Raw genomic sequence first — 12797 nt, 5'->3', positions numbered from 1 at the left:
GTGATGAATTATGCTGACGAGCAAAAGCTAGATTTTGCTGTGTACCTGCTGAATAATGATGCGGAATACTAGTGGGCAGGCATGCAACAACAAATGCAAACTAGGGAAGAGCTAGTGACATGGGCCAATATCAGAATTCGTTTCTTAGAGAAGTATTTTCCAGATACCGTTAAGCATGACAGGGAGGCCGAGTTCTTGGCCCTACAACAGGGCAATATGTCGGTGCAAGAATATGTCAATAAATTCGAGCAACTGGCAAGGTACTATTCTCAAGCAATCACTGAAGAGTGGAGATGCCTTAGAGCGAGGGCTCAAGCATGAATTGAAGAAGGTGATCACGCCTCTGAGGGAAAGAAGATTTCCAATCTTGGTGGAACAAGCCAAGAGTGCAGAGTATCTAGAAAGAGGACCGACTCCAGCAAGTCGACATCAGAAGAATGTCGCAGAGGCGAGGCAGATGAAGAAACTCTATAGCCGACCACAAACTTCTCAGGGTCCCACGTGTTATCACTGTGGTGGACCCCATTTAAAGAGAAATTGCCCTCAGATAACTAGTGGAGTAGGGGGATCGGGTGATCGTCGCAAGTATTTCATATGCGACAAGTCGGGCCACTTTGCCAATAACTGTCCGGAGAAGAAGAGTGTTGGTGCGAAGAAGCCAACAGCATCCCCAGCCGAAAGAGCAAGAGCGGCGGGTAGAGTTTTCACCATGACCTCCACTTAGGCTACCCAGTCGAGTAACCTTATTCTTGAGCCTTGTTTATTAATTGGCCAGTCAGTTTTAGTGTTGTTCGACTTTGGGGCAACACATTCCTTCATTTCTAATGCATGTGTGGGGAAACTGAACTTAGAGAAACGTGATTTGGGATGTGAGTTGCTTGTGTCGACTCCTTCCTCGGGTCAGGTAGCTACCAGTTCAGTCTGCGTGGGGTGTTTAATAGAAGTGGCAAGTCGCAGATTCAAGGTGAACTTGGTGTGCTTGCCTCTAGAGGGACTGGATGTGATATTGGGAATGGACTGGCTGTCCAATAATCACGTCATAATTGTTTGTGGATGGCGCAATTTGGTGTTCCCAGAACATGAAGGGTTGGAGTTGATCTCAACTCCAGAAGCTGTGAAAGCACTGCAAGAAGGGGCCACTTGTTTTATGGTGATGGCCAAACCAGAAAAGAAAAGCGCAGTGGAGATGATTCAGAATATTCCTATTGTCAGCGAGTACTCAGATGTGTTTCCTGATGAAGTACCAGGACTGCTGCCGAGCCGAGATGTAGACTTCACCATTGATTTAGTTCCTGGTGCAGGTCCAGTATCTATGACTCCATACCGAATGGCGCCTGCAGAATTGGCAGAACTCAAGAAGCAAATAGAAGATATGCTTGAAAAGAAGTTTATCTGGCCTAATGCGTCACCGTGGGGAGCTTCGGTGCTATTAGTAAAGAAGAAGGATGGAAGCTCAAGGCTTTTTGTTGATTACCAACAGCTGAACAAATTAACAATCAAGAATAAGTATCCACTACCGAGAAGTGACGATCTGCTAGATCAGTTGAAGGGGGCAGGAGTATTTTCCAAGATAGACCTGCGATCTGGATACCATCAGATCTTGGTGAAGCCGGAAGATGTTCAGAAGACGGTTTTCAGGTCGAGATATGGGCATTACGAATATGTGGTGATGCCATTTGGAGTAACAAATGCACCGGCAATATTCATGGATTACATGAATAGAATCTTCCGGCCTTGGTTAGATAAGTTTGTCGTCGTCTTCATAGATTACATACTTATCTACTCAAAGACGAGAGAAGAGCACGTTGATCACCTGAGGGTTGTATTGAAGATCATCAATTGTATGGGAAGTTGTCCAAGTGTGAATTTTGGCTGGACGAGGTACAATTTCTTGGGCATGTCATCTCAGCTAGGGGTATTGTAGTGGATCCGGCTAAGATCGAGACAATTCTTAAGTGGGAGAGGCCTAAGACAGTGACCGAGGTGAGAAGTTTCCTGAGTTTGGCAGGATATTACAAGAGATTTGTGGAAGGGTTCTCAAAGAAAGTAAATCCATTGACACAACTCACAAGAAAAGATTAGCCATTCTCTTGGACTGAGAAGTGTGAGGAGTGCTTTGAGGACATGAAGAGGTGCTTGACTACTGCTCTGGTGCTAGTGATTCCTGATACTGGGAAAATGTTTGAGGTGTATTGTGATGCGTCTTATCAGGGTTTGGGTGTGTATTGATGCAAGATAGAAGGCCTGTAGCATATGCTTCTCGTCAGCTGAAGGTACATGAGAAAAATTACCCGACTCACGACTTGGAGCTAGCAGCTATTGTGTTTGCTCTTAAGTCTTGGAGACACTACCTGTACGGGTCTCAATTTCAAGTCTTCAGTGATCACAAAAGCCTGAAATACTTGTTCGACCAGAAGGAGTTAAATATGAGACAACGCAGGTGGATGGAGTACTTGAAAGACTACGACTTTGAATTGCTTTATCATCCAGGCAAGGCAAACATCGTAGCTGATGCTTTGAGTCGTAAAAAGATGCATGTGTCCTGCATGATGGTAAAGGAGTTGGAGCTAATTGAAAAACTCCGAGATATGAACTTGGGAATGCAGTTTGGGCAAGGAGTCATACAGTGCAGCATGTTGAAAGTTACTAATGAGTTCTTGAATGAGATACGTGTGGCTCAGGGACATGACGTGGAAGAGTACTAGCTCATGTGGTTGAGAGTGCTTTGGTTGTGTGAGAGGACTTGGGTTCGAGTCCTATGTATGCTATTTTTGTATGTTATTAAATTAGTATTATTTTTTTATGTATATTAATCATGTTGTAGAGTTTTATAATAATTGAATTATATTGATTTGCATGAAATATGAATTGGTTGAATGGTTTGGCATTGAGTTGGCAATTGCATGGGTGCGGGTTCAAACCTTAGAGGGACCCAAATGAAACTCTATTTTTGGCTATTTTTAGGCTTGTCTTGAAATTAAAGGATTAAAGGAAACCCTAGTAGACTTAGCAGCCAAGGATGGCTGAAAAGGCAGAAGATACCAAGCAATTGAATAGTAATTAACGCTGCCATTAAACCTTAATTTCGTTTTTGACAATTAAGCATTATTACACCACCATTATAAGGCTTATTAGTGGTAAAAATGAGGGTTTGGTTGGCTGGGAATTGGAGGAGGTACTGTGAGAAGCAAGAGTTCAGAGTGGAACATGCTTTCTGGAGTGATAGGTGAATTGAGTTAGGAGGATAAGTTGGGAGGAAGCCATTGGTGAACATTGGAGCTTGCAAGAAGTCAAATTTTAAGTAAGGAAAGCTTTAATCCAAGTTAAGGGAGTTGTTTATGTCGATTTTATTGTGGTTATGATAAACTATGCCAAGTGTGAACGAAATTGCATGTGCTTCTTGCATTTTAAGACATTTTTCGCAGTTTCTGGATTTTTCCCAGAAACCGCCTGGCGGTGTTGAAGGACCGTCAGGCGACTCATGCTTCAGGACCTAAAAACTGGGTTTTCCTCATGCACCGCCTGGCGGCAAGGTGCTGCCCGCCAGGCGATACGAACTGATTTGTCCAGTTCTTGCGAGTTTTTGGGTGTTTCTGTGATATTGGATGTCTGGGTTAAGTTATATGATGTGTGTATGATTAAGGTGTTGTGTAATTACCTATAATCGAGAAATTTGTGGAAGATTTCATGAACTTCCATGTGGGTTGGGATTTTTTTAGGTTTCGCCTGGGTTTAAGAATGAATGTCATAAGCGATGATTATGAATGGTGAATTGTTCGTGTGTGAATGATGATAATCTGATTGTAATCTGAATCTGGGTTGTGATGCATGCGAAAGTACATTATTCTAAGGGTGAACTGTGAAACAGTAGGGTGGGTGAGTCACGTCGAATGCGGGAGGAATCTGGGCAGAGCCCAGTTTTTCACATATCGCCTGGCGGCACTGAGGCTGCCGTCAGGCGACCTGTCAGTAAAACAGCAGGTCGAGTTGGGTGGTGTTCTTGCCATGGGGCGCATTGAATTGGGTTTTTTTATTGGAAGTATTTTGAGATGGGACAGGTTGGGATTTTATTATCTATGATTTTTGAGTAATAAGTGTAGGATGAAATATGTGCATGGGATGTCTCCTATATATTTGGTAGTGGCAGTGTTAGTTTGGGTGTCCAAGTCTAAGTACAATACTGATCAAATTGGGGTGGGACGAATACAAGAGTGTAAGAGTTTGGAAACTGGGGTATATTGAGTATGAGAACCAGTTTAAAGTACTTAAATGGAAAAAAAGGGTGGGTGCAATAATTCATTAGGGATATTGCAAAAATTTGGGTATGGTAATGTACACTGAATAACTTGTAAAATGTTAAGTAGTAGGGATACTATTATTGTTTGTGGCTTGTCCTGTTAAAATAATCAAATGAGGTATGCTAAGATATGATAATATTTGAGTTGTGCATGAATTGATTGTACTAGGTGTATTTTAGTTTTGGTGATATGTCGTAAATACTATGATTGATGTGTGAAAGTAGCATTGCAAGTTGAGGCCTTCAAATCTGTAAAAAGTGCCAAAAACCAGTAGCATTCCGCTACTGGTATGGCGCCTGGCCGTGAGGGGTTGACCGCCAGGCAATAGGGCCCTAAACCAGTGGCAGTGGCCACTATTCGCAGGAGGCGCCTGGCGGTGGGTTGTGTCCGCCAGGTGGTAACGGAGCTGGATGGCTCCTGTTTGGTTTCAGGCGCCTGGCGGTAGAGTGTTGGCCGCCGGGCGGTTTTCTGCCAGAATCCGCCTAGCGGTGTCTAGGTGTTGCTAGGCGGTTTTTGTGGCTGTATAATTGGTTATTGCTTTGATTAGTGGACTTGAAGGACAAAGTTCACTTCCTTTGTGTTTAGGCTTGATGGACTAAGTCTAATAGGGGTCTGGGATGTGCTTGGTGGGGGGACGCATGATGGGCATGGAAACAGTTGGTTCCCGTCGGCTACTAATGGACGAGGAGTCCTTAGTATGGTGATTGCATGCGTCGGGCGCACGATGGGCAAGGAATAGTTTATTCCCGTTGGCTACTATTGGGCGAGGAGTCCATAGTATGGTGATTGCGTGCGTGCCAGGGTCCAAGTTGAGATGACTTGGATGTTTTACTACAGACGAGGAGTCTGTAGGGCAGGACTATGAGCGGGATAGGCTCATAGGGTTGGACCACGAATGAGTTAGTTTCGTGGGAGCACAGGGAAGTCCCAAGACCTAGTTTCATGCATATGACTCATGAAGGAATATGAGATCAGGGGTGGATAATTTGTAGATAAACCATAATAGTAAATTACTTCTTGGGAAGGGTATCATATTTAATTTGTATTTAAATATGCATAGCTCACCCTATGTGTATGTGTGTGGCGATGATCGGGTAATTTATTATCCGAGAGCAGATGATTTGATAGGTGAGCCAGGAGACGCTTGAGACTGGAGTGCGAGACTATATGGGCTTTTGAAGACTTGAGTTTTAATACTTTTATATTTTGAACATTAGCCATTGTGGGCTTTTATAGTTGTAATAACTTTGAATTGCAAACATTTACAATGTATTAAACTTTGCGATTTTAATTTTCTCGCGTTTTGGGAATATGTGTTTATAAATGAGGAATTACCAATATTATTGCATTTATTTCATTTTATTTAATTGTTTATGTTATTTTCAAAGTAATATTCTTTAGGGATGTTACAATCAACACATATTCTTCATGACCCATCCTTCTTAGGAACAATGATGACTGGCATAGCACACCTACTCAAACTTTATCGAACCTATCCTTTCTCCATTAGTTGCTCTACTTGCTTTTTGTATCTCTTTGGTCTCTTTCGGATTGCTTCTATAGGTTGGCCTATTAGGAACTGTTGAACCCAGAATGAGGTCCATGTTATGTTCAATTCTTCTTTGAGAACGTAAACCTTAGGGAATATCTTTAGGAATGACATCCTCATATTCCTTAAGAAGTTGCTCTATACCTAAAGACAAATCAACTTGTGTAGAAGACAAGCAAATATTGTTAGGCATAAGCAAATATAAAGGTTATTTTGTTTCTATCGCTCTTTTTCTCTCAAGAAAAGGCTTTTACAACTCTTTCGTTTTTCCTTTTTACCTTTTTTTCTTGCTTGTTTTCAAAATTTTTCTCTTCCACTCTTGTTTTCTCTCTTTCTTCTTTTCTTTTTTGCTCTCTTGTGACCCTCATTTTTACTTGGTCCTCACTAACCTCTCAAGGTAATAAAGGTGTTAGGGTCACTTTTTTCCCTTTGAATAGAAAAGATTATTTATTGGATAGACCATCATGTATCACCTTTCTATCATATTGCCATGATCTTCCCAATAAAAAGTGACTTGTTTCCTTAGGCATGATATCATATACTACTTCACTCACATATTTTCCCATGGAGAAAGCAATATTCACCTGCTTATCCACCACTAACTCACCATCTTTATTGAGCCACTGCAATTCATAAGGACTAAGATGTATATATATCTCCAAACCAACCTTGTCAACTAGTCTTTTACTTGATACATTGGTACAACTCCCTTCATCAATGATGAGTGAACACACCTTCTTCATTATGAGACACCTAGAATGGAAAATATTCCTTAATTGAGTCTCATCCTCCTCTTTTTTCTTACTTTCCAATAAGCTTCTAACCATCAAAATGTCTCCCTCCAACGGTGATACTTCTACTTCTTCATCTTTACTACATGTTTGTTCTTGTTATGAAGATTCATTACTAGATTCTTCTTTCTCTAGCAGCATGGCTCACCTGGCATTGGGACATTGTGATGTTATATGTAATTTTTCCAAACATTTAAAACAGGTAGTAGGTTTAGAATTTGATTTACCACTTGTAGATTCTTTATCTTTAGTGTTGCTAGTAATTGAAGTAGTTCCCTACTTCTTAAATCTTCTTTATCCCTCCATGAAGTAGATGATTTTTTGTAGGAGCTTAATCTCTTGAGTTGCTATTCTACTTTTGTAGCTTGATGGATAAGATCTTCCAAGGTCTCGTACTAGTGCATTTCTACCACATCTTGAATCTTTCGATTCAATCCATTCAAGAATCTTACCATAGTAGCCATGACGGTTTCTTCTACTTCCATTTTCATCAATGTAATCTCCATCTCTTGGACTTACTCTTCAACTCGTTTAGTTCCTTGTGTTAGGCATTGCAATTTGTTGAAAAGCTCCATCTTGTAATAAGAAGGTACAAAATTCTATCTCATACCTTCCTTCAATTGTTCCCATGAATTAATTGGTAATTTTCTTCCCTTGGCTATATCTAAGGTTATTTGATTCCACCAATTCATAGTGTACCCTTCAAATTCCAAGGTGGTCATAATTAATGTATCTTCATCCTCATACTCATAAGAACTAATGATAGGGTAAAGCTTCATCTCCCAGGCTAGATAAGCTTTAGGATCATTAGCTCCTTTGAATGTCAAGAATTTTGACTTGCATCTTTTCTCTTCTATTGTCCCGCTCAGGGTTAATCCACCTTTCTCTCCTTGGTTGAAAATTACATGTCTCTTCTCTCCTATTTATGAGAATCTATTTGTTTCTTTTAGGTATTACTTCTGGCTCATCTTCACATGTATGGTGAGAATGAACAAATTTTGCTTGTCTTTCTATTTCTTCTTTATATCTCCTCCTGTCTTGCACTAACTACTTCAACAATTGTTTGAAGTCGCCCCATCTGTGTTTACATGTGTGCCATTTCTGTATTGAGCCTTCCAAGTGTAGCCATGATTGTGGTAGTTTTAGGAGAATGAGGGGCTTCATTTTGTGTAGAAGCCATATCCTGCAAAGTGGTTAGTAAAAAATAATAGAAATTATTAAAACCTCACCACTTGCTTACATGTACCGCTCAAAAGTCCACTCATCTATCACACGTTTAGGCTTTTTCCTCGAATGTGCCCTTTTGCCTTTTACCACTCAATCCCATGTAGTACTTCGCTAAAAACTTCAGTAGCTTAACAAAGAATAAACAAACAGTGTGAAATACGTTACAAATCTAAGTTTGACTTAAGAGGTCCAAGAAAACACAAACTTCTAGACAAAAAAATTTAAGAATTTTAAACACAAAAACAATGTAAGTTAGACAAAATAAAAAGGAATACCAAAAGAATTTAATTTAAACAACGTGAAGACTCTAGATATTGATTGGAAAAACAATTTTAGCACATAAACAAATATTGCAGCATATAACGATGTTGGACTCTTTGAATTTTTCTTTTTCTTTTTATTTTCTTTTCTTTTCCTCTTAATTTTGCAGTCCATCACAAGAATTAAAGTGACAAACCACTGCAAAAATGGACGTCTCACTAGGCGACTAGACTCGCTGAACAAGTAGACAATAACTCACTGGGCGAGTAGTCTCTCTCACAATTGTCTCATTAGTTGAGATTATGGACTCGTTGGGCGAGAGTGAATCGTCACAAACCCTAGATTTGTGAACATAATGCCCTTCAAAATCCAAAACAATTAATTGGAATAGAAAAACACAAAAATAGATAATTTCTACGAATCAAATACATAAATACTCAATTTGAAAACGAATATTAATTGATTTTTTTATAATAGAAAAATAAGATAAAAGAAGAAATTCAAACTAGAACCAGGATTTGATACTAAATGATACGATCCTACTCGGAAAGATGGCGATCTTTTATTATTTTGGATTTCTTCATTAAAGAAATAATTAAAAAAAGAATAAACAACAGTGAAAAAGACAGAGATGGAATGTGCTACAATATAGCAGATTGATAAGCAAAGGAAGATTTGTCATAAAGAGATCCCTCTTTGATAAGAACCCAAACAAAAGGATAGACGCCACAATCAAAGATAGATAAGTCTAGGCACCACAATCCAATCTACTATATAAGTCAAGACCCCATGATAAAGATTGATAAGTTTATAGGATATAAAAAATTACCTTCAACTTCTCAAGGTGGAAAGCAGATGTTACCACCCTTTTGCATTTGCTCTAACTTTTGCCTTAATGAAGAAAATTCTAAAGATATAAGATTTATGAGAGGCTTGGTAGCTTCACAAAGTACCTTTTTTGCTTTGTTAAAATCAATCGTGTGAGCTTTGCATTTACTATTTTGAGTCTTTGTCTTCTTCCAAACAACCATAGATAAAACAATGTTGAGAACCATAACCAAAGGTACCAAACACAATAACTTAACTTTAAACAAACATATATAAAGTGAACATGTAAGTATATGTAAGCATACAATGCACCAAAAAGCTAAAACATATAAAGCAATATAAAGCGATTTTGAAATTTGATTTTCAAAATCCCTACTTTGTAGTTGCCTAAATTCAAAATCACTAATTTATAAATGGCCCTACATTTACACACAACACATAGCATGTTCAAAAATTAGGGATAAAGATAATCGCAAATGGCATCGCAAATTACAAATCACAATCGCAAACAAATACAAATTTATCCAAAATAAATGATGAACAAAGCATTGAAGAATGCTTATATTATTCCATAATAGAAATTACCAAAAATGAGTAAGAAATAAGGTTTTTTTTAATCTTTAAGGACTACGGTTGTGATCTTGTTGTAGTTAACAATCAATGCAATCTTCGAAGGCAAAAAGAAAAAAACCAGAATGCCAAAGGTCCAAAATGGAAATAAGGTTATGTAATGAAGCAAATACAAAGTTAGAAAAGGAATAGAAACATAGAAAAGGAAAAAATGTCAATGAAAGCAAAAATAGAACAAAAATTTCACAATCATGTATGTTCACCACTTGAAAATAGAGAAAAGAGATAGATTAACGCACAATGGTTGTTTTATGAGAGAAATTAGAGAGAGAAAAATGACAAATGTAAGAATTATTTTCGAAAACCTAGCTCAAGAAGGTGGTGAAGATGAACATGCAAAGAAATATGTGTTAGAAGATTTTGATTTTGAAATTGAAAGTTAGGCTTGCTAGCTTCGTACATTTTGTAGTGGTTTTAGAGGGAGAATGGAACATGTCAAGAAAATCATTTATAAAGCGACATGATAGTACAAGGTGTGGACACTTGTTCAATTCTCAAAACCATTTTCAATTTTTAGAATTAGATTAAATAATTTTATTTTTGTTTTGATTTATTTTCTAGAACTGAAAAGTTTTCTTTGTGTTACCTTAATGTGTATAATAATAGATAATCACGTATTCTTTAATTATATACAAATAGAATTTGGAATTCTCCAACTTATTTAAGTGGATAAAAACTATAAAAGAAAAGGCAAGCATATGATTAAAACTAATAAATGAGGATTTCAACAAAGCATTTCCCTTCAAAAATAAAACGTGTGGTTATACTTCTATAACGGACACCCATCCAATTGTACTTGGTGACAAGTACCTCTAAAGCACTAAGCTTCATTTGTCTCTAGAACATAGTGTGATCAACTTAGGCCCTTCATTCTTAAATTATTTCATGAAATTTTGCTTGGTGTTTGTCTCATTTGTTTCCAAGTATCACTTTTGATCGTCTTCATGTATTCTTGCATAAAGTCAAGGGCTGATATACATCCAACTTGTAAAGTGTTTACTTATATTTGTATTGCTACAGTGCCAAATAGCATAAACAAGATAAAAAGAAATGGATAGCATCAACAAGATAAAAATAAAAGGCTAGCAGTAGCCTCTAATAATTAGAAACATGCTATATCCCAAATATTACCATGCAACATTCAAATTGTTTCACCTTTTGTGCTTCATCACAATCCTTCAACTTCAACATCAACACTTGAAAGTAGAAAAAGCGAAATAGGGTAGTACATGTGCACATGGTAACAAATATCATAAACATAAAATGGCAGTAACACATCTAACAACTTATTCCTCCTACATTCATCTCAAATCATGGGAAATAGATTATATGGAATATGAATATATATATATATATATGTATATATATATAGAGGTTTGTAGTGTTAATCTCTTCAATAATTTAGAAAGTTCTCTCTCCTGCAATTCTTTCTAATTTCTACAATAAAACCATTGACGGGATAAAAAGTGAGTATCAATATTAAGAGTTGCTTATTTCTTACCTGTTAATTCCGAGTTCAAAGGCCAATAGATTGTTTGAGGTAAGCAAAAGCGCTATCTATGTTGGCTTTACTTTAGATGCAGGCTCTAGAGGTTGTGCACCTTGCTTGTCCATTTATATGACCCCTAGATAGAGATATATATTAGTTCTCAGTCTTAGTGATATGTTTAATCCATTACTAACCACATGTTTCGGTTAATCACATTATGTGTTTTGGAGTCTGTGAAACCTAAATCTTTTGAAGAATTATAGATTTACTTTTGTATACTTAAAATATAGCTTTTTATCCAAATGCACGAGTTAGAGGAAGAGGAACTTGCTTTTCGAATTTTGTTTCTAATTAATCTAGGTTCAAGCACTACTAAAAATTATCATATTACATGGAAATTTTCTTGCAAATTCGTTAAAAAAATTTGCAAGAAAAGACTTTTTCCTGACATTTTCTCTAAGAATTTTAATTGGTAGGTAATTCTTTCGTGGGTAATTATTTCCTACAAAATTATAAAATTTGCAAGTATTTTTTACAAAATTTGTAGCGAAAAGTGTTTTATACAAAATATTTTTCAAAAAAATTGGCAGTAATTTTCTGCAAATTTTTTTCATAACAAAATTTATAAGTATTTTGTATTAAAAAATATTCAAAACAAAATTGGCAGGAAATATGAGTTTTTTTATAGTGAAGCTTTCAATTGTGCAATCTTAAACAACCCCACCCCCACCCCCCACCCCCCTCCCGAAATTAATTTTTTCATTTCTAAATAAGACATTACTTTTTATGATCTTGTATACATCTCATTAGTGTTATCCACATAATCTTCTATACTATGTTTCTATTACTATTCAACCATAGTATACAAAATAGTGGAAATGTTATGTAATTTGATTGTATGGAATTGTTGTTAATCCTATCCATTTATTACATAGATATCATGCTTAGTTGGTTACCTTACATTCAAAGAATAAGTGTTTAATTGATTCATCATGCTCTTTTAAAGAAAACACAACTTACAACATAGCAATACACCTCTATGTTTAGGATCATCCATTATTGCAACACTATTCAAACTCATTCTTCATATAACATGTTTTATATTGGAAATTGTACTTGTCCTCCAAATCAAATGAAAAATCTTATTCACCTCTTATGTTGTTCTACTATATTTCGTTTGCAGAGTTCGCTTTGTCCTCCAAATCCAATGAAATAATCATGCTTACCTCCTATATAGTTCTGCTATATTTTGTATACAAATTTGGCTTTATATGTGTTTGATTTATCTCCATTCCATTTCTAGATAAATTGGTTTTGTACTATTGGTGAATACTTTGTTAGGTAATTCCTACTCAAAACATTCACTCCTCCAATCCATGTTCTATTCTCACATTGTCATTCCATTTACTCGTATTTGTATTGTTGTCGGTTTAAGGTTGGAATTATTATACAAGTCGGTTGGAATTATTATACAAGTTGGTTGTCATTCTCACATTGTTGATGTAATATTATTGTGTTCCATTCTATTTTCTTTTCTTTTGTTCTCCACCCTACAAAAATTTCCATTGTATTTTCATAATTTCCTTAACCACTGGGTTTGGTGTAAGACTCTTGAAAATTTAACTCAATAGAATGAGTAAAGTGATAAAAGAATGTATATAGCTCATTTGGTTAGAGTACTTGGGCAATATATGGGGGGTACTGGGAGATTAATGAATTTACGT

Source organism: Vigna unguiculata, chromosome 4 (genome assembly GCF_004118075.2).
Source record: "Vigna unguiculata cultivar IT97K-499-35 chromosome 4, ASM411807v1, whole genome shotgun sequence".
Classification (NCBI taxonomy): domain Eukaryota; kingdom Viridiplantae; phylum Streptophyta; class Magnoliopsida; order Fabales; family Fabaceae; genus Vigna; species Vigna unguiculata.
The sequence above is the reverse complement of the archived record's forward strand: the minus strand, read 5'-3'. Positions refer to the sequence as shown.